Below are 22,243 nucleotides of genomic sequence, written 5' to 3' on the forward strand. Positions count from 1 at the left end.
CTACCACTTCAAGGTAGACATCTACTCCAAGGTGCCCACCAGAAAGTAGAAATAGTTATAGGTTGGATTATGGGCATGTTTTGCATTCAGGGGCAGACTGTGGACATGTTTTGACTTAGGTGCACTGATTTTGGTCAAGAAAACCCTGGCATAAATAGAGCATAAAACATAGAAACATAGAGCATGACGGCAGAAAAGGGCCGACGGCTCAACAAGTCTGCCCATTCAAGAACCCTCCCTCCCTCGAGAATCCATCTATTAAGCATTCCTCTTAAGCGATCCCACCAGTCTGTCCCATCGTCCCTTGAAGTCAAGCATGTTACTGGCCTCGACTACCTGTCGTGGAAGACCATTCCATCGATCAATTACCCTTTCGGTAAAGAAGTATTTCCTGGTGTCCCCATGAAATCTTCCCCCTCTGAGCTTTAACGGATGTCCTCTTGTCGCCGTTGGACAGGTAAGAAAAAAGATTTCTTCCTCCACTTCAATGCGACCTGTGATGTATTTGAATGTTTGTATCGTGTCCCCCCTTTCTCTGCACTGCTCGAGAGAATATAAGCGCAATCTGCTCAGACGTTCCTCTTATGGGAGATCTTTAAGACCTGAGACCATCCTGGTGGCCATCCGCTGAATCGACTCCATTCTCTTCACATCCTTTTGATAATGTGGCCTCCAAAACTGAACACAGTACTCCAGGTGAGGTCTCACCATGGATCTGTATAATGGCAGTATAACTTCAGGTTTTCGGCTAATAAAGCTCCTTCTAATGCAACCCAGCATTTCTCTAGCCTTTGCTGAAGCTTTCTCCACCTGATTGGCAGCTTTCATATCTTCCCGCATGATTACTCCTAAGTCCCGTTCTGCTACAGTTCTTGTTAGGTCTTCACCATTCAGGGTGTATGTTCTTCCAAGGTGCATTACCTTACATTTTTTGGCATTAAAATTCAGTTGCCAAATACTGGACCATTGTTCCAGTAAAAGAGTCGGGTATGGTACACTGCCTGGTTCTGCTGCGTTGCCCACAACATTACATAGTTTAGCATCACCTGCAAATAATGTAATTTTGCCATGAAGTCCCTGAGGTAGATCCCTTATAAAGATGTTAAATAGTATTGGGCCCAAGACCAAACCCTGTGGTACTCCACTGGTCACTTCCGATGTTTTTGAGGGAATACCGTTTACCATTACCCTTTGAAGCCTGCCACTAAGCCAGTCTTCTATCCATGCAGTCAGTGTTACTCCTAGGCCCATTGTGTTCATTTTGTTCAATAACCTTCGGTATGGGACACTGTCAAAGACCTTACTGAAGTCCAAATACACTATGTCCAGTGATTCTCCCTCATCCAGTTTCTTTGTTACCCAGTCAAAGAAGCTTATCAGATTGGATTGACAAGATCTTCCCTTCGTAAAGCCATTTTGGTGTGGATCCCTTAATTTTTTGTCATCCAGAATTTCATTCAATCTGTTTTTTATCAATGTTTCAATGAGTTTACACACTATTGATGTGAGATAGAGAATGACACGGTGGCGGTTTACCCGCGGCCACCGCGTTTAGCCGCGGGTGACCCGCCGAAACGGGGAACGAAAACTAGCTGTTGCTGCGGCGACGGGGACAAGGCCATTCACTGCCCCGTGGAGCGGTGAATGGTCTTGTCCCCGCAGTGAGGCATGAAGGATCCCGTGGTCCCCGCAGCCCACACACGCCTGCCCAATCGATCCTAGTGATTAGCCAGCTCTCTCCCTTCTCCTCACCTTAGTTTGTAGGTTTTCTTTTTCAGCGACCCACATGCTATCAAAGAGCCGCGCACCCGCTGCTGCTCAGTTTCGATCTTCTGCTCTGACGCAACCGGAAACAGGAAGTTGCAGCAGAGCAGAAGATTGAACACTGAGCAGCCGCGCATGCGCGGCTCTTTGGGAAAGCATGCAGGTCGCTGAAAAAGAAAGCCTGCAAACTAAGGTGAGGAGAAGGGAGAGAGCTGGCTAATCACTACGATCGATTGGGCAGGCGGGTGGTGGCTGCGGGGACCATGCGATCGCTCGTGGTTCCGGCTCAAATTGGAAGGAGGGAGTGAAAGGGAAAAGGATTCTGGGCCAAGGGGATGAAGACGGAAAGAAAAACCCACAGCAGGAAAGAAAGGGAAGGACAGGCAGGTGAGCCAGATGCTAGAAGCAGGGGGCAGGGGAAGAAAGAGGGGAAAAAGCTAGATGGGGTTGAAAAGAAGAGACACACTGGTATGGAAGAGAAAGATAGGGGAAATCTGGACACAGGAAGGTAACAGAAAGAGGGGAAATTATGTGCATGGGGCATAGGGACAGAGACATAAAGGGGACATGCCATGGGGATGGTATATGGACACAGGGGGGGGGCAATGGCAGATACATAGGGGAGATATTAGAAATGGAGAAAATAGGAGCACAGAAGCGAGATGGTTTGTGGGGATGGGACAGGGACTGAGCTCGCAGGCTCCAGTGGCTTGCACAAATTACATTGTAACATGCCATGAAAATAAGAGGGAGGAAGGTAGATAGATAGGCCACGCGAGAGGAGCTGAAGGGTGGTAGAAAGGAACAGATGGTAAAGGAGGGAGGGAAGGTTGGTGGTGGAAAGGAATAGGACAGACATTGAAGGAGGGTGGAGAGGAACAGACCCCGAAAGGAAATGTGGAAGACAGAGTGGGAAGAAGACAGATGCCAGACTATGGGGGAGCAGAGGGAAGAAGATGGGTGCTAGACCAATTTGGGGGGGGGGGGGGTGAAGGGAGAGGCACAGTAACAGCAAATGGAAGACGCAGAGAGAAAGCACACAGTGGATGGAAGGAATTGAATGAGAAGATGTGGAAAGCAGAAACCAGACAACAAAGGTAGAAAAAAAAATTATATTTATTTATTTATTTTTTGCTTTAGGATAAATAGTATATTAGTTGTGTTGATAAAAATTTATAAACAAAGCCCTGCCAGCTGAACATCTCTTTCTCTAGTTCAGCAGCAGGAACTTTGATTTATAAGAAAGGAATAAGCTAAATATTACAGTACTAAGGCTTATATGGATGCAGCAGGGACGGTGACGGGGCGGTGAATGGGATGGCAGTGGTGGTGACGGGGCGGTGAAAGGGATGGCGGTGACGGGGCGTTGCAGAGGATGGTGGGCCGGGGACGGAGCGGTGACGGGGACAGATTTTTTCCCCGTGTCATTCTCTAATGTGAGACTCACCGGTCTGTAATTTTCAGCCTCAGACCTGCATCCCTTTTTGTGGAGCGGAATAACGTTGGCAGTCCAAGGGGACTTTTCCCTTGCTTAGGGAAAGATTGAAAAGCTCGGCTAACAGTTCTGCCAGGATATCCCTCAATTCCCGAAGTACTCTGGGGTGTAGATTATCTGGGCCCATAGCTTTGTTTACTTTTAACTTTGATAGTTTGTGGTAGACATCGCTCGCAGTAAATTCAAGGTCCCGGAAGGGGGTCCTCTGAGCACCCCTTTGTCTGTAGCTGAGGACCGGATCCTGGTGCTTTGCAGGTGAAAATCAAGCAGAAGTAGTTATTGAGTAGTTCTGCTTTGTCTGCGTCCGAGTCTACGAAGTTTCCGTCGGTTTTCTTTAGGCGTACAATACCGCTTGTGTTTTTTTTTCCTGTCGCTAACGTACTTGAAAAAGGATTTATCCCCTTTTTTGATCTGTTTTGCTGTACTTTCTTCTATTTGGAGTTTGGCCTCCCTGACTGTCTTTTTAACTTTCCTGGATTTCGTCAGCTTCCGGTCGTAGTGATCGTTTGTATGTTACGAATGCTTTCTTCTTTTGCTTTACTAGTGCTGAGCTCTCCTCTGAGAACCACTGTGGTCTATTTTTCTACGCCGTGTGCCGCTGAGCACAATTCTATAAACGACACCTAACTTTTGATTAATACTTCACTCCTCGGCACATTTATAGAATCAGGGCCTGACAGTCAATGAAAGTTAGGACAGACCAGTTGCATGGTGCCAACATCTCACACACCAGCAGTGTCTGGGGAAAGACGAGAAAACATTAAGGAACTCATTTACCAAGTATGATAAGTTTTTACAATTACTCAGTAAACTCCTGCAAAACCCTGAGCTCCCTTGGGAGAACGGTATAGAAAACTGAATAAATAAATAAAAATAAATAAAAACTGTAGGGAGCGTTCACAGCAATTTTCCATGTAGTTATTGCAAACAAAATGTTATTACCACAGTATTAACGGCAAGGCAAATAACACGATGCAGTTAGCTACAACTCTTGAGGCACTAAAGGGCAAATTCTATAAGAAGCGCCCAAAAGTTAGGCGCCTAATTAGGCACCGTTCAGCGCGATTCAAGTAAAATTGGGTCCTGTTTAATGAATCACGCTGAGCGGAACCTATTTTGGAGGCGCCCAAGAAAGAGGCCAGCTCTAGGCACAACTAAAAGTTAAGCGCCTAGCTGAGCGCTTAAGCACGCTTAAGAGCAGCGATTCCGCAACAAGGCATCTAACATGTCGCCACGCCCACGCCTAACGTGCATAGCGCCTATTTTTTTTGAAGACCGCCAAAATTTTTAGAGGCGCCTTGTTACGGAATCGCGCTTTCTTGATAGGCGCCTATGTTTCAATCGGTGCTGATTAAAAAGCTTCATTGAGCTTGTTATTCAATTTAGATAGGCGCCTCCGAAACAGGTGCCTAACTTTAGGCGTTGGTTACAGAATTTGGACCTAACTGCTCTCTTATCTGCTGCATTAGCTGTTTAACATACTGTTAACAACCCTCACATTATCCGTAATGTGCAATGATCCACGTGGAACAACGTGACGAACAGCAAAAAAAAAAAAAAAAGGCAAAAATTCCAGTAAAGAAATAACTTATTGGTAAAATTTCCAGCAATTAGTGGCACAAGTACAGGACCCGACACAAAAGATTGTCTGCCTCAGGGGTCACACGTTCAAACTGGTGAAAGTAAGAACGCCACTTACAACCACAGATTGAAAAATACCAAAGAGCCAACAGGGACTATACTTCTAGTAGCCTGTAGTGCCCACCCATTTAAGGCCTCTGTCCTTAAAATCCCCTTAAAATCAGCTATGAGAAATCTCATCCGCATTTTAACATCTGATGGGTACTTGCAACCTCGACCGACTGCTCTTGGAAGACTGGATGCTGAGCTCGATGCTACAGTAATTCCCATATCCAATGCCTAGTGCTACTTAGCAAAAAAAGCCCCTAACTATATAACTCAGAGTAGCAGATCCGGATCCATGGAGGGGCATTTTTATATGACGTCCAAGTCCAAACTGGGACATTTTTCCGAAACCATCTAAAAAAAAAAAACAACCAACCATCTATAATCAAATCAGAAAGACATCTACATTTCTGGTTTGATTATGGCCGCGGGCAGGGGAAAAAAAACATAGAAAAACAAGACATAGGGACATTTGACAGGCAGCATTTCTAGTGAACTGGCCACACAGACACCCCAACAGTGCAGAAGGGCCACCTAGTGGTTGGTGAAGTGGACTTCTCATAAAGAGACCCAGGTATGAACCCCACCTAAACCCCTTCATATTGTATGCCGAGCCCTCCAGGAACAGAGATAACCCACTGTACCTAATGTCCAACGCTACAATAGCCCACAGGCTTTTCAGGTCACTTATATATTTAAGTGCAGTAAGTATTTCTGTTTTCCAGGACAGCTCACATATTTGTACTAAAATAAAAAGTGGGAATTGAACCTTGGTCCAGTTGTTCACTGTCCACTGCACCGACCATTAGGCTACTCCATCCACTCGCTTGCTGCTTTCTTAGAAATGGCCAAAATATCTGGAGGTGTCATAAAACCTGGAATCCACTGTGACTGTCAAACCTTTGGAGGGTGGGAGGGAGTCAGTGACCACAGGGGAATTAAGGGAGGGTTAATCCTTCATCACTTCAGTGGTAAGCTGATCAGTTAGGGCACTTTTTTCAGACTTTTTTCAGAGCACACAGACCAGATCCTACCAAGAGTGTGAACTCTTCCCCCCATGCAATCCGCTAAGAAGATCGACTGTCGGCTCCGGGCGGCTTTCCCGCAGAGGAGAGAATCCTGCATTCACCGTGGGCCTCATCTGGGGCAGCCTCCTTGGAGCGGCTGGGGCACGGGCAGTGTGTCTGGGAGGGAATGCATGGATGGGAGAACATCGCAGGGGAGGAGACATAGGCATCCTGGGACTGTCTGCCAAGTCTCTTCCCTGAAGAAGCCCTTTCTGGAAACGTCAATCGCTCCTCCTAAACTTACTTGCTCCACTTCATCACTGACGCTGAAACCGTGGATTGAAGACAAAGTTTTATTTTATTTTTCTTTCCAGCTTATGATTTATCTTTAATCTTATCTATTGTTTTGCCTTTTGTCTTTGTTTTGTTCTATTTCTATCATTTCAATTTCTCCAGAATTCTACTGTTCAACGGCTCCCCCTTCTGCTTCTATTCCTTTCTCTCCTCTCTTCTACCTTCCAAAGTATTTAGATCAATGCTGTCTTGTTAAAATGTTTATATTTTTATTTTTCCTCTAACTCTACTTTTCACTTCTCTATTACCCTCCAGGTACTTTAGTTAGATTGTGAGCCTTCGGGACAGTAAGGGAATTTTTCAAGTACCTTTCTTATTTCTAATCTTAATGTATATTTTCTGTAAACCGCTTAGAACCTAACGGATGTAGCGGTATATAAGAAATAAATTACATTACATTACATTACTTAGTCATGACTGAAAACAGGTCTAGATTTTTTAAAAAAGTACTTTTTTGCCCTGGACCTTTTTTTTTTCTGTTCCATTATCGAAGAAACACCCAGATTGTAAGTCCTCCCAAGTCCCACCCAAAGCACACCTACAACACATTTCCTTGCTATGTGGATGCACTCAGTGAAAAGCATCCCAATTCTGCCAATTTAGACAAATGTGTTGCTTTTGAGAATTTTCGCTCTTTTGAAAATGATCACCATAGGATTCAAATCAGATCATTATTTTTTTGGTCCAAACCGCCACACCCCCCCCCCCTTTTTTTTTTACAAAATCATAGTGCGGTTTTTAGCACCGGTCGCGGCAATAACAGCTCAGATGCTCATAGGAATTCTATGAGAGTCAGAGCTGTTACCGCCAAGCCGGCACTAAAAAACGCATTACGGTTTTGCAAAAGGGAGGGGTTTGTGCAATTGTCATGATTATCTTCACAATTCCAAAGTAACAAAGGCAAATAATCCCAAAACTATACAAAAACTATAAATATTTCAAGCAGAGAGTAAGAATCCTTCTTTGAACATACAATTTGTTCAGTCCTCACAGCAGTTATCCAGCCACTGCACATTTTCTTTCAATAAGCTACATTATCCATTTCATAAAGAAATCTATAAATAAAAATCAAACAAGCGTTAGATGATGCCTCTTTATTATGCTAATTTAATGCATTTGGCTGGCAGTCAAACTCCTTCATTGGATCAGTGTAATCAAATCAAAGCAGTAGGCTGTAAGGATGTTGCAAATGTGGGCTATGGATTTCAGTAAAGTATCTGAACTTGTCTACTTTTGGGGAATTCAGAAACAAAAATTTTAAATTCTATGCAAAAAAAGAGTAAGAATTCTACATTTCTGATGCTGAAGTTATACAATGTAACATTGTTTTTACGCATAAAAGCTATCATTATTTAAAACATTTATATACCACAATGTTGATTAAAATCTATTCCATGTGATAATGTTACCAGTCATATCACAAAATAAAATGATTTAACCTAAAACCTAGTCTTACACACATATCAATTTTCCCCTTCTGGACATCTCAGCACTCTGCTTTCTCCTACTTAGGACTTTCCTTTGGAATACCCATTCATTATTGATTCATCAAATAATCTCTCTCCCCCCACCACACACACATTTAAGATTAAAACCTGGCTTTTCCAGAGGCCAATGCTCAAAATCTAATACTGGTTCTACAGTTGATTGGACTAGTACTAGCCTGAACAGAACCATTAACACAGAGGTGTCCAAAGTCCCTCCTCGAGGGCCGAATCCAGTCGGGTTTTTGGGATTTCCCCAATGAATATGCATTGAAAGCAGTACATGCACATAGATCTCATGCATATTCATTGGGGGAAATCCCGAAAACCCGACTGGATTCGGCCCTCGAGGAGGGACTTTGGACACCCCTGCATTAACAGAACCTGAACAGAACCATTAACCTGAACAGAATGCTTGGAGGGCTTACAACTAAGGTGAGAAACTTGATCAGTAGAGGTAAGCAGGCTATCCTTCTGTAGTTTAATTTATCCACAAGTTTTGACGTTATAGACCAGGAGTGTAAAATGTCGGTCCTCTAGGGCCGCAATCCAGTCAAGTTTTCAGGATTTCCCCAATGACTATGCATGAGATCTATTAGCATACAATGAAAGCAGTGCATGCAAGTAGATCTCATGCATATTCATTGGGGAAATCATGAAAACCTGACTGGATTGCGGTCCTTGAGACTGACATTTGACACCCCTGTTGTAGACTACGGGGCTCATAATCGAAAGAGAAAAACGTCTAAAAACTGGCCTAAGTCGGCACTTGGACGAGCATTTCTTAAAAACGTCTAAGCGCCGATAATAAAACCGGGTTTTGGATGTATTTCTAAATGACCTAGGCCTTCATAGTTGCGCTCAACGTCCAAAGCTAAACGAGGTGTTTTGGGAGGCGTGTCAAGGACGGGAGTTGGGCAGGACGGCCCAGACTTATTCGTACAGCATGTATAACCGAAAGTTTAACAACAGAACTAAGTCACAAAAACCCACCTAAACTCACCAGATAAGCACTGAAAACACATAACACAGACCCCCACACACTACCCCAGTGATCACCAACCCCCCATCCCATAAAATTCTTATTCACAACTTTAAATTTCAGCCTCCAGACTGTCATCACCTGGCCGGCTGGCATAGGAAAGCCTAGTCATCCAGCCCAGAGGCAGCTTAAGTTGTCTTGGGGGTGGGTTAGGGACCCATAGAGAGGAGGACCCATGCCCACAAACCCCTGTAATCACTGCATTGATACTGAAACATGTGCACTGCCCTATACACCCCCAAATCCCTTTTGTACTGGCATATAAGTAGCTCCTGCAGCCATAAGGGCTATTGGGGTGGTAGATAAGTGGGTCTAGGGGATTCTGGAGGTGGTTTGGGGGGGCTCACCGTAACCTATAAGGGAGCTGTAGTGAGGAGAAGCCATGGCACGCTTTTTGTGAAGTGCACAGCAGTGCCCTGTAAGGTACCCCACTATTTAGGTGGCATGTCTGGGTGTGCAGTCCATCACTTTGCAGACCCCTCCCACTTCCAACAGGGCTTGTTCTAGGCGTTTTGGACTTGGACAGAAGGTTGGACGGAAATGTGGTATAAAGATAGACAATTTAGTGGCTTAGACAATCAGATTGGCAGAATGTATAATTAGACGATTTTTGAAAGTAAAAAAAGTTGGACATATCTTTCAAAAATGTGTCTTAGGCTCTTTTTAACTTTGGACATAAGAACTGCCATCACTGGATCCATCAAGTCCGGTGATCCGCTCACGCGGAGGCCCAGCCAGGTGTAACCTGGAGAAAAACTTAAAGTCACCCGTAACCCTCTATGCGCCTTCCGAGGAGATGTGCATCTAACTTGCCCTTAAATCCTAGAACGGTGGGTTCCGCAGCAATCTCCACCGGGAGAGCGTTCCAGGTGTCCACCCTCATCTTCAGTCCTTGACTTCTTGTCCTAGTCACATTTGACATCGTAAATAACTTTTTGTCCTGCTCTATCTTGTCAATTCCTTTTATTATTTTAAAAGTCTCAATCATATCCCCTCGCAGTCTTAATCATAACCCCTCTTAGACGTCCCTTTCAATTATGCCCCTCCATGCCTTTCTTACAGAGCTATTATCTGATATAGACCTAAGAGATACTGTTCTAGAATGGTTTAAGCAATTTTTGTTAACACATTCTTATGCGGTAAAATCTTGTTGGGATATATCTCCGTTTTAGACACCTGGGTGTGGAGTTCCTCAAGGCTCACCCCTGTCCCTTATTGCAGGGGTAGGCAATTCCGGTACACGAGAGCCGGAGCCAGGTCAGGTTTTCAGGATATCCACAATGAATATGTACGAGATGGATTTGCATGCACTGCCTCCTTCAGATGCAAATCTATCTCATGCATATTTATTGTGGATATCCTGAAAACCTGACCTGGCTCTCGAGGATCGGAATTGCCTACCCCTGTCCTATTGTATTTAATATCTATATGAACTCTTTGAAATTGAACTCAATATGCTTGGACAGTGGCAAGACTCTTTACATCCAAATGCCCAATTATTCTCTCAGTTTGTAATTGAATTTCCAAGATTCAATTACAGTTGAACCAGTATTGACTAAAACTTAACCCTTCTAAAAACAAGCTGCTTTAATTCTTCTTTTCCTAGCGTTGTGGCCTTAGATATAGGTGAATTCCAGAGGTACAGGGAATCATTTTAGATTCCTTACTGACTTTCAACCACAGGTTAATAAGGATAAAAAATGTTTTCGTTTTTTTTTAACCTGTGTCGCTTTAGATCTGTTCACTCATTGACATGAAACATTTTGGTTCAGTTTACAGTCCTATCACATAAAAATGGGGGTCTCAGTTTATATGCAGGTCCACCTTAAATCTTGGTGGTCCAGCGGTGTGGTGAGCCAAGCCAGGATGGGAGTGATCCCTCCCTCTCCCTAGGTGAGGTGAAGTGAGGTGTCGGGTCTTGTCCTGACCGTCAACCGGCTATACAATCACTGCATGCCACTTCCTTCCCTTCCTGCTGTAGAATCAACAGGCATATACACTCCCTCCCTGCTGTAAAATCACCATGCGCACTCCCTCCCTTGGAGAAGCAGCGTTGGACTCCCGCACAGGCCAACCTAAACATCATCACATACTATCACACTCAAGTTCCACTCCTCTTTCATGCAAAGTTCATCGCACCCTAAATGGTACTTTTCCCTCAGGTTTCTGCAGCCCAAATGTATGATCTTGCATTTCTTAGAATTAAATCTTAGCTGCAAAATTTCAGACCATTCCTCAAGCATCACTAGGTCCTTCCTCATGTTTTCCACACCATCTACTCTATTGCAGATTTTGATATCCACAAAGAGGAAAATCTTACCAGTCAGCCCTTCAGCAATATTGCTTATAAAAATGTTAAAAAGAATCCCAAGAACAGAACCTTGAGACACACCACTGGTAGCATCCATTTCCTCAGAGAGATCTCCATTGACCATTATCCTCTGTCGCATTCCACTCAACCAGTTCCTGACTAAGTCTATCACTTTGGGGCCAATACTGAGGACACTCAGTTTATTTGATGCCTGTGTGGAACACTGTCAAAAGCTTTGCTAAAATCTAAATACTGTACACCACATCTAGCGTTCTCCCTCTATCCAATTCTTTGGTCAGCCAGTCAAAGAAATTGATCAGATCTGTCTGACAAAACCTGCCTCTAGGTAATCCATGTTACTTCGGGTTCTGTAATCCACTGGATTCCAGAAACTGCACTAATTCTATTTTAAAAGCATTTCCATTCATTTACTTACCACAGAGGTCAGTCTTCTTCCTTACTTCCACTTTTGTGGAAATGAACCACATCTTCCCTTCTCCAATCCTCCAGTACCACTCCTGACTCTAGAGAAGCATTGAAAAGGTCAGCCAGTGGAACCGCCAGAACCTAAATTCCCTCAGTACCCTCGGATGTACACCAACCGGCCCCATCGCTTTATCCACCTTTAGTTTAGTGAGCTCTTTACGACCACAATCCTCTGAAAATCAGTCAAGAGTCTATCACACCTCCATCCCTTTTTGCTAGTCTTCTGCAGTTCCACTCCCGGCGCTTCAGCTGTGAACACGGAACAGACATATTTGTTAAGCAATTCAGCCTTATTTTTATCAGTGTCTACATATTCTTCCCCTTCACCTTTGAGTCTCACAATGCTACTTTTGCACTTCTTGTTAGCACCATTATATCTAAAAAAATGTCTTGTCCCTCCATTTTACCGTGCCAGCTATTTTTTTTTTCTTCTATTTGCATATTTGCTTTCCTGGCTACTTGACTAGCCTCTCTTAACTTTTCCAGATATTTCTGCCTGTCTTTCTCTTTCTGCGATCTTTTGTAGTTTATGAAAGCTAACCTCTTTTTTCTTACCTTCTCAACTACTGCTTTTGAGAAGCAAAGCAGCCAATAAGAGTGCCTTATAGAGAATCTCGGCCTAAGTTCAGTAAGGCCCCATCCCACGTGGGTTCTATTACCAACTGCTGGAACAGCTCTCCTTATAGAGAATCCAGGATCCCACAATAGGGATAGCCCAATCAACATCTGTCATATTAAAATCTCTATTAATAATACTTCACCTTTTACAGCTATTTTTTGAATGACTTCTATAAAATCTCTATCCACGTCTTCCATCTGTGAAGGAGGCCTGTATATCACACCAATGTATTTTCCATTCCCTCTTTCCAATTTGACCCCCAGTGCCTCTTCCTTACCCTGTAGATCCTGTAATTGTGTGGTTTTAATATGATCTTTAATATATAATGCTACTCCCCCCTACCTTTCTTCCTACCCTGTCTTTCCTGCACAGATTAGCCAGGTATAACTATATCCCAGTCAAAGCTCTCCATGAACCATGTCTCCATGATCACCACTAAATCCAACTTAGCCTCTTTCATCACATCCTCGAGATCCATAACCTTGTTTTGCCTACTCTGAGCATTAGTATATACTGCTTTCCAGATATGGCCCCTTTTTCTCATTTGTGTAAAGATCTATAGTGAGTCATTTACCTGAGGGCTTTGATCACTTTTTTTGTTTAGGTGATGTAGGCTTCAGCGCACAGTTTTTTCCTCTATATGTTACAGTAGTGGTGTTTTTGTTTGGTTTTACCATATTCCACAACCAAGGGCTGTGATGGAAAACATCACAGATCATGTAGCTATCAATTTGGCAGAAGCAAATCTTCAGTCCCTGAGTGCAAAGGAGCTCGAGTTTTCATTTTTAGACAGAGAATTCTATCAAGAGCAAGGTATAATAGTCATACCTATCTCTCTGTATCCTCCTGCCATTGATCTACCAGCTGAACCCCACCAACATTCCTCTAATCACTCTGCCCTCATCCTGCCTTTCTCCATCACCACAATCTATTATCCTCGCCCCTCTAATAGTCAACTCCCATACCACCTCCACTAACCTTTGCTACTCTCTCCTCACCCTAGATGCACCCCTTACCCTGTCTCCTTTCAGCCTTTTGCCCCTGCCCCAAACCTCTCTCTTTTTCCTTATTCAGAGCCTTCCCCTTCCCTCTCAATATTCTCTCTCCTACTCTTTCTTTGCCTTGCAATCTTACTTCTCTCCCATCCCCCTCCTCTCGCCACTCTCTCTATCCTCTGGCTTCCACCCCTTAGTCAATTCCCATACCACCTTCACTAACCTTTGCTACTCTCTCCTCACCCTCTTTCCTATGCACCCTCTATCTCCTATCTCTAGCATTTTTCATACCATCACTCTCTCACCTCCAGACTTCCCCTTACCCTGTCTCCTTTCAGCCTTTTGCCCCTGCCCCAAGCCTCTCTTTTTTTCCTTATTCAGAGCCTTCCCTTTCCCTCTCCCTCCCAATGTTCTCTCTCTCCTACTCTTTCTTTGCCTTGCCATCTTACTTCTCTCCCATCCCCCTCCTCCCCTCACCACTCTCTCTATCCTCTGGCTTCCACCTCTTTTCTACCCTCTACATTTCCCCTTTTGTCATGTCCCCTTCTTTTCCTCTTACTTTTACTTACAAATTCCTCTTACTTTGTCTTACAAATTCATTTGTTGCCCTTACAATAGCTCCCTTCAGTTTTGCCCACTGCTTTCCTATTTCTTCCAGATGTTCCTATCCTGACAATTCCTTGACATAATCCTCCATTATTTTTTTTTAATTTAGAAGCTTCACTTTTGAATGAGCCCTCTCTACACTTGTCTTAATATTAAACCACACCAGTGATCACTGGATGTCAAATGATCGCCTGCTATAACATCAGAAACACTTTTTGCATTTGTAAACACTAAGGCCTAGATTCTCTACTTGGCATCATAAAGACATAAGAATAGACTTACTGGGTCAGACCAATGGTCTATCAGGCCCAGTAGCTCGTTCTCACGGTGGCCAATCCAGGTCACTAGTACCTGGCCCAAACCCAAGGTGTAACAATATTCCATGCTACCAAAGCAGGGGAAGAAGTGGCTGCCCCCTTGCTTTAATTATGGGGGCCAAAAAGTTTGATCATGTCACCCCGTTACTTCAAAAGCCACATTGGCTCCCTGTGGCACACCGCATTCTTTATAAATTATCTTTACTCACCTTTAAATCATTGCTATACAAAACTCCATCATTTATTTACAAAGTTTTAATTCCATATTCTTCTCAAAAAACTTTAAGATCGAATGAACAACTTTTATTGGTTATTCCTACCCTTAAAATGATTAATACACGAAGGCAATATATTTTTACCATTACAGCACCACAAACTTGGAACTCTCTCCCACTTTACTTAAGACAGGAGAAAAATTTTGATAAATTTAAAAGCCAACTTAAGAGCTTTCTTTTTAAAGACGCTTTCAATATCTAATTGAAATGCCAATTGCTCTTTATAACTGCCGTTCATTTTGTTCAATTGTGTATTTTACTCCCAATAAACTATTTTGTTTTCCCTTTCCCTTTGTATATTACCCTTAAATGTTCTTCCTTACCTATCATAAAATGTATTTCGCTCCCTTCTATCCTAGTGTTTCCTGTTGTAATTGGTCTATTTTTAAAAGATTTTTATATTTTTTATATATTCTTGTTATTGTTTACCTTATATTTATAGTTTATGTACATTGCTTAGTAACTGTGATAGGCGATCAATCAAATAACGAATAAACTTGAAACTTTTCTCAATAACAGTCTATGGACTTTTCCTCCGGGAACTTGTCCAAACTTTCCTTAAAACCAGCTACGCTATCCGCTCTTACCACATCCTCTGGCGATGCGTTCCAGAGCTTAACTATTCTCCAAGTGAAAAAAAATTTCCTCCTATTGGTTTTAAAAGTATTTCCCTGTAACTTCATCGAGTGTCCCCTAGTCTTTGTAATTTTTGACGGAGCGAAAAAAAAATCAAACCACTTGTACCCGTTTTACTCCACTCAGGATTTTGTAAAGCAGTCAACCCTGCTCAACCCTGTCCTTGGAGGACCTCCACCCCAGCCAGTCGGGTTTTCAAGATATCCCTAATGAATATGCATGAGAGAGATTTGCATACCTGTCACTTCCATTATATGCAAATCTCTCTCATGCATATTCATTAGGGATATCTTGAAAACCCGACTGGCTGGGGGGGGTACCCTAGGACAGGGTTGAGAACCACTGCACTAGAGAACATATAAACATCAATCATATCACCACTCAATTGCCTCTTTTCCAGCATGTAGGGCTCTCTAACCTGTTTAACCTTTTTTTTCCATATGGAAACTACTGTATTCCTTTTATCAATTTTGTTGCCCTTCTCTGAATGTATTCCAGCTCTGCTATAAAAGGAGGTAAGCAGAGCTCACCAAGGACCTATACCAGGCCATTATGATTAAGCTATTTTGTTCTTCATTCCTTTTTAATATTTGGAATTTTTGGCAGCCACAACAAACTGGGTTGAAAATTTCACCATCAGGCCAACATTTTTGTTTTGGAACATTTTTGGTTTTAAACCCAGAATTGTGTATCTTTAGTTGGGGGTTATCGTTTCCTTGTTGCATCACTTTGCACTTGTCATTTAAAATGCCATTTCGAATCACTCTTTCGCCTCATCCTTTTTGCATCGAAGTCCTCTGATCTCCTCTGGCTCCACGCTCCGTCTTCTACCCTCCACCCAATCTATCTCATCCTACATATCTCCTCCTCACGGAGTCGGCTGAGCCACCAGGGCCCTGGCCCGACCAACTTTCCTGGCGGTCTCCGCTGCGCTGTCCCGAAAAGCTAAGAAGCAGCTCATGCAGTGCCAGGATACCTGCATTCTGCGCTGATCTGGCGAGAGCAAGACTGCCAGATCAGCAAGAGCATTATAGAAGCACCACCTAGTGAACGGCTTTCCAACAAATTAAAGTCATTTGCTTTTTTATTTCTTTTTTTTACCTCGCCGCCGTTGACAATGGGCCAAGACTCCCCTCCTTTCTCCCTCCGCTCCCCTCCTCGATCACGTCTCGCTTTCTGCATTCAGCTCCAGCGAGTAGCGGAGAAGTGGAATGTGGGCGAGCGCAGCATTCCGCCGCGCATGCGCACCTCAACGGGAACGCCACGGCCCGTGTAAACGAGCTGCTGCTTGTGGCGCTCTAGCGTGGCGCATGCGCCCTGGTGGGTGCTGTGGACGGGAGGGGCGAGAGAATCTGCCTGGGTTGGAGATGAGCAGAAGAAAAGATCGGGATTTGGCATTTTCTAGATGTGTGTAGGATGGAGGAGGCTGTGCATGGTAAAAGTGGGGGGCAGGCAGTGTTGGTGCGGGGTCTAGGCAGGCTTTGCACGCCATTTGTTCTCTTTCGAGCACGCAGGGAAGGTGATGTCATTATCGTCCTTGTACGTTTCTCTCTTCTGTAGCGCGGGCTTTGATGTGTTGTTACTCGAGTATAAGTAAATGAATGTTACTTTTTTTTCTTCTAAATCTGATACCCAATGTGTAAGGATTTTCCTTGTAATGCTTATTTTAAATATTAATAAATAATAAAATTTAAAATAAATATTTGGTATCTTTGTCCGATCATGTAATGTTTTTGAGTTGGGTTAGACCTGGTGTCCTGCTCTATGTTTAGCTAGAGCAGTGGTCTCAAACTCGCGGCCCGGGGGCCACATGCGGCCCGCCAGATACTATTTAGCGGCCCACAGCCTCTAATAGTGCTGCTCGCTCTTTGCAGTGTCCCCTGGCCTCCCACTCTTACCTTCAGATAATTACCGCGGCCTGCAGAGAGGATTGCCGGTGCTGCAGCGATCCTTGCAGGCTGCCGTGGTCCTCGGCAGCATGTTCCCTCTGCCGCAATCCTGCCCCTGACATCAGAGGAGGGACGGGACTGCAGCAGAGGGAACATGTTGCGGAGGCCGATGGCAGCCTGCAAGGAACATTACAGCACCGGCGATCCTCTCTGCAGGCTGCATTAATTAGCTGAAACTAAGACTGGGAGGCCAGGGGGGAAGCTGGAGGACGCTGCAAAGAAGTGGGGAACATGCAGGCCTTCAGGGGAGAGGGGGAAAGATTTATAAACTATAAGGAGTTTTACCTCATGCAAAATTGTCATTTCTTTAATAAGACATTAACTATTTTTTTCTGCGGCCCTCCAAATACCTACAAATCTAAAATGCGGCCCTGCAAAGGGTTTGAGTTTGAGACCACTGAGCTAGAGTTACCATATTTCTGAAGACAAAAAAAGAGGACACATGACCTCGCCCCCATGATCCTCTGCTTCCCACCTTTCACAGCCTCTGTACCCTTTTAGCCCTCATCTACCCTCCACTGCATCTCATCATCCTATCAGTCCCAGCTCCAAGGCTATTCTTCTATCCATGTCCCTATATTCTGCCCCATCCAGATTCTCTTCCTTCTTTACTCCCACCCCAGAACCAATATCTCTCTTATCTCCCCTGCTCCTCCCTGTGGTACTGCAACCCTTCCTTTCCCCAGATCCACCGTTTTTCAATCTCCTCCCCACTCCATTCCAGCATCTACCGTGCCTTCATTCAAACCGCACACTCAGCCAACAACAGAGCCTGCCCTAGAAGAACTAATGAGCTTTCTTTGACAGAAATAAGAAACATGACGGCAGATAATGTCCAAATGGCCCATCCACAGTAACCATTATCTCTTTCTCTCTCTGAGAGATCCCATAGAAACATGACAGCAGATAAAGGCCATTCACAGTGGAGCACATTTGGACAATACAAAGACTATACAGTAGTTTAAGTATAAGGACTATACAGCAATTTAAGTAGAGGTTCAGAATGGAGAAGAGAGGGTAGAAGGGAGGGGGAGTTTAAGGGGGGGGGGGGTGGCACCATTCCTATTAAACTGGTGACATGAACATCCCAGCAGAGCAGAGGGGCAGCCTTAGTGCAGAGCACTTCACATAAGGTGGAATTTGTATCCAGGTCCCTTTAACACACTTGTTTTGTATTGTGAACCCTCCAGGAACACCTACAAATCTACTGTACCTAACCATATACCACTTCAAAAGCCCTTGGGTCTGCAGGTATCTCCAATTTAAAGGTGCAGTTGGTACTTTGGAAAGATTATAATTTCCACCACAATTGCACTAGTTAGAGAAAGGGACCCAGGTCCATATCCCAGTCTATAGTCCACTGCACTGCCCATTAGCCTACTCTTGGTACCGGCTTGTTGTTATAATAGGAATAGTCATAATATTTGAATATCTCACAGAGCCTGGTATGTATTGCCTCTGTCATATTTTTTTTTGGGGGGGGAATTGAAGGGGGATCAGTGACCACTAGAGGATTAAGGTGGGGGTCATGCTTTCTTCCCTCCAGTGGTCAGCTGTCCAGTTAAGCACCTTTTTGTGACTTACCCTCTCTTCTACAAAGCCATGCTAGCGGTTGTCACGCGGCAACAGCCCCGAAGTCCTTTAAATCTCTATGGGCTTCAGGGCCGTTACCACAGCGGCCCAAGCTAAACGGCTTCGTAGAAGAGGCCCTTAGTCATGTTTGAAACAAGTCCAGATAAAAATGTCCCAATTTTGTTCTCATTCTCCCTGAGAAATTTCCAATTTCTGTGACTGCTCAGATCCCACCCAAAGCACACCACCAGCACACGTCTTTGCAATTTAGACAACCTGTAGAGAAAGCCGTCACAAATCTGAGTTTCGAAAATCGCGACATGGACGTTTTCCCATGAAAACATCCATCTACCACTTTGTGCTGCTGTTGAAATGTTTTTCTCTTTTTGAAAATAAGCGCTGTAATTAGGTAGCTGTTGTATTTTTAAATATTAAACTTTGTTTTGTAAATATATCAATAATGAAGATTTTCTTGTTACATTGATCTTTTTGGACCCCTATTAGGTTACACAGGTTAGACAGTTCTAAATCTAATAGATGCTGACACTGTCATCTAGCCATTGGGACACTGGATCATCTGTTGTTCTATTGTCCTTTTTGTGAGGAACTGGACAACTTTTGGGGGGAAGAACAAGCTCTTCAGGAGGGACGGACTACACCTGAGCACGGCAGGAACAACGCTGCTAGCAAACAACGTCAAGAGAGGAATTGAACAGGCTTTAAACTGAGAAGAAGGGGAAAGCCGACAGTCGACCTGACGTCGACGGTTCGGACAAGAGTATCCAAAGGAGATACTGAGCAGGAAAAATGCTGGGAACAAACAAGAGATGAACAACAGAAACTGTTGACCAACAAGAGGGGCAAACAGATAAAATTAGAGGAACAGGAGAAATCGGAAAATCAGGTTGCGGACGAAAAGGATGTATCAAAAAACGAGGAAGAAAAGAACAGAAATCAGGGACTGGCGGCCAAAATAGGGGATAGCAAGAGGAGCAAAACACATGAAAAACAAGCAGAGAAAAGAAAAGACCGGGATTTAAATTGTTTGTATGCAAATGCAAGGAGCCTAAAGTACAAAATGGGAGAGTTAGAAGTCAAAGCCAAAAAAGAGGACCTAGACATCATTGGAATCACAGAAGCATGGTGGAACGAGGATAACCAATGGGACATAGTACTGCCAGGGTACAAACTCTATAGAAGAGACAGGACTCACAAGAAGGGTGGAGGAATAGCACTATACATAAAAGACACCATTCCCTCGTCCGCAGTGGATATAGAACCAAAGGCGCGACCTGAGGGGGGGAGAGGCCAAGATGGCGGCATCGACCAGACGCTGAGATCGTGCTCTCTCTGCTTTGGGAGAATTACTCGCAAAGAAAAATGCCCCATAAGAGGAAAGGGAGCATTAAGACGCCAGCTTCCTCGACGCCAATGCTCCCACCCCGTCAGCAGACGATTGAGCAATTGATACCTGGTATCTGCATCCAGCGGGGCGAAGTAATTCCGGCAGTGGGAGAGAGTAGAGAAGGCTCCAGCCCACACGGAAACGAGATCTCACTTTCACCCCCCTTCACCGATCCTCCTCCCTGTCCGGCTGACTCTTCTGCTTTGGCAGTGGGAACAGAAAGTGTTGCCGAAGTTGCACACGGAGTTCTTAGGGGGGAAGCGCCCAGAGCAGATGAGCTTCTGCCGATGGAGACCAACGTTGGGGAGATTATTCCCTCCAGGGAGGTGACACTAACAGCCATTTGGGGACTGTTACAGAAAATGGACTCTGAGGCAACGAAGACTTCTACAAAGGTACAAATGTTGGCTAGTAAGATGGACGAATTAACCAAGGCACTAGAACAGTCAAATACTGAAGCTAAAATTATTTTCACGGAAGTAAAATCAGAAGTGAAATCCCTTGTGGACTTTAAAAATGCTGCAATTAAAGATTCTGCAACTTTACATCGTAAACTTGATAATATAGAAAACTTTAATAGAAGGCTGAATGTTAGGATTTTGAATTTCCCCAAAGTACCTGGGATATTAGCCTATGATATGTTTAAGAAATATTTAGTAGAAATTTTAAAGTATTCCACAGACAATATTCCTCCTCTGAACAAAGTCTATTATTTGCCTTCTTCACCAAAAAACCAGGAAGCAATGGGGGTTGGAGAATAGACTCCACAATTGGACTTAAATAATATTTCAGCCATATTAGAGGAATCTATTACAGATATGACTCAGAGAATGACACTTCTGGCTTCATTTATTTTCCAACAGGATATTGACTCTTTTATGAAACTTTACTTTCGTGTCTCTAGAGAATTGTTCTACGGTAAAAAGATATGGTTGTTCCTGGATGTAACTAAGGTTACCCAGGAAAAGAGGAAACTTTTCTTAGCAATGCGACAAGATACTAGGGCTTTGGGTGCATCCTTTTTGCTCGCATATCCCTGTAAATGCATTGTGAAATATGCTCAAGTTAAGTATGTCTTCTTTCAACCAGAGCAGTTAAGATCTTTTTTGGAACTGAAGAAAATGGCTGCTGGTGTTTAGATGATTAATGGAATTTAGAATGCAGAGTGTTATGTTAGGCCTTTCATGGTATTTTTGATTCTTTGTTATGATTGATTAGCTTCTCATTTACTTGCTTAACCTCCCCTTTATAGCTTTTTGTGGTCTAAGAAAGCATACCCGTATTTCTTTTTCTGTTATTATTGTAAAATGTGATATTGAACATTTGAACAATTATTCCTGCTGTATTTTCCTAAGCAAGATGTATTTTCTTGTAAAGATATAAAACTAATAAATAATAATAATAAAAAAAAAAAGAACCAAAGGCGGAAGGATTGGAGTCATTATGGGTTAAATTACCAGGAAAAAATGGCCTTGACATAAGATTGGGTCTATACTATCGTCCACCTGGACAAACGGAAGCAAACGACAAAGATCTGGCAGCAGAATTGAGGCGGGAAGGCAACAACAGGAACGTGACAGTAATGGGTGATTTTAACTACCCCGGGATAAACTGGAGTATTGGAAACTCCAACTGTGCAAGGGAAACAGAATTCTTAGAGGCTGTGAGGGACTGCTTTATGGATCAGCTTGTCAAGGAACCAACAAGAGGGAATGCCACTCTTGACCTAATCCTCAACGGACTAGGGGGACCAGCAAAGGAAGTGGAAATAGTAGGACCACTAGGAAACAGCGATCACAACATGATCCAGTACAAATTAGAAGTAGGTACAGCAAAAGGGAAAAGAACCACAGCGACAATGTTCAACTTCAAAAAAGGGAACTATGATGCTATGAGGGAAATGGTAAGAAAAAAACTCAGAAAAAGCTCAAGAAAAGCAGAAACCATAGAGCAAGCCTGGTCTCTATTCAAGTGCACAGTGCAAGAAGCGCAACATATGTACATCCCCAGAAAGGGTGCAAAAAAAAACCGAGCAAAAGATCCCGCATGGATAAACAATGAGGTGAAGAAAGCGATAGGAGACAAGAAAAAATCATTCCGGAAATGGAAAAAGGACCAAACTGAGGAGAACTGGAAAGAACACAGGAAAAGCCAAAAAGAGTGTCATCAAGTGGTTAGGAGAGCGAAAAGAGAATACGAAGAGAGGCTGGCCAGGGAGGCAAAAAACTTCAAATCGTTCT

General features: G+C 43.7%; 1 protein-coding gene across 5 annotated transcripts in view; it reads right to left on the reverse strand.

The window, feature by feature from the left end:
- Positions 1-16,352, reverse strand: part of ARHGEF10 (Rho guanine nucleotide exchange factor 10) — a 345,472-nt gene extending 329,120 nt beyond the window's left edge. For 4 of the 5 annotated variants that reach the window (XM_033938128.1, XM_033938130.1, XM_033938132.1 and 1 more), the window contains exon 1: positions 16,179-16,352. The gene's annotated coding sequence lies outside the window, so the exon portion shown is untranslated. Of the gene's footprint in view, positions 1-7,279; positions 7,362-16,178 lie in introns of all 5 variants that reach the window. The other variant, XM_033938129.1, reaches the window with a different exon arrangement.
- Between the last annotated feature and the right edge of the window lie 5,891 nt (positions 16,353-22,243).

The sequence above is a fragment of the Geotrypetes seraphini genome, chromosome 3, assembly GCF_902459505.1.
Source record: "Geotrypetes seraphini chromosome 3, aGeoSer1.1, whole genome shotgun sequence".
NCBI classification, from domain to species: domain Eukaryota; kingdom Metazoa; phylum Chordata; class Amphibia; order Gymnophiona; family Dermophiidae; genus Geotrypetes; species Geotrypetes seraphini.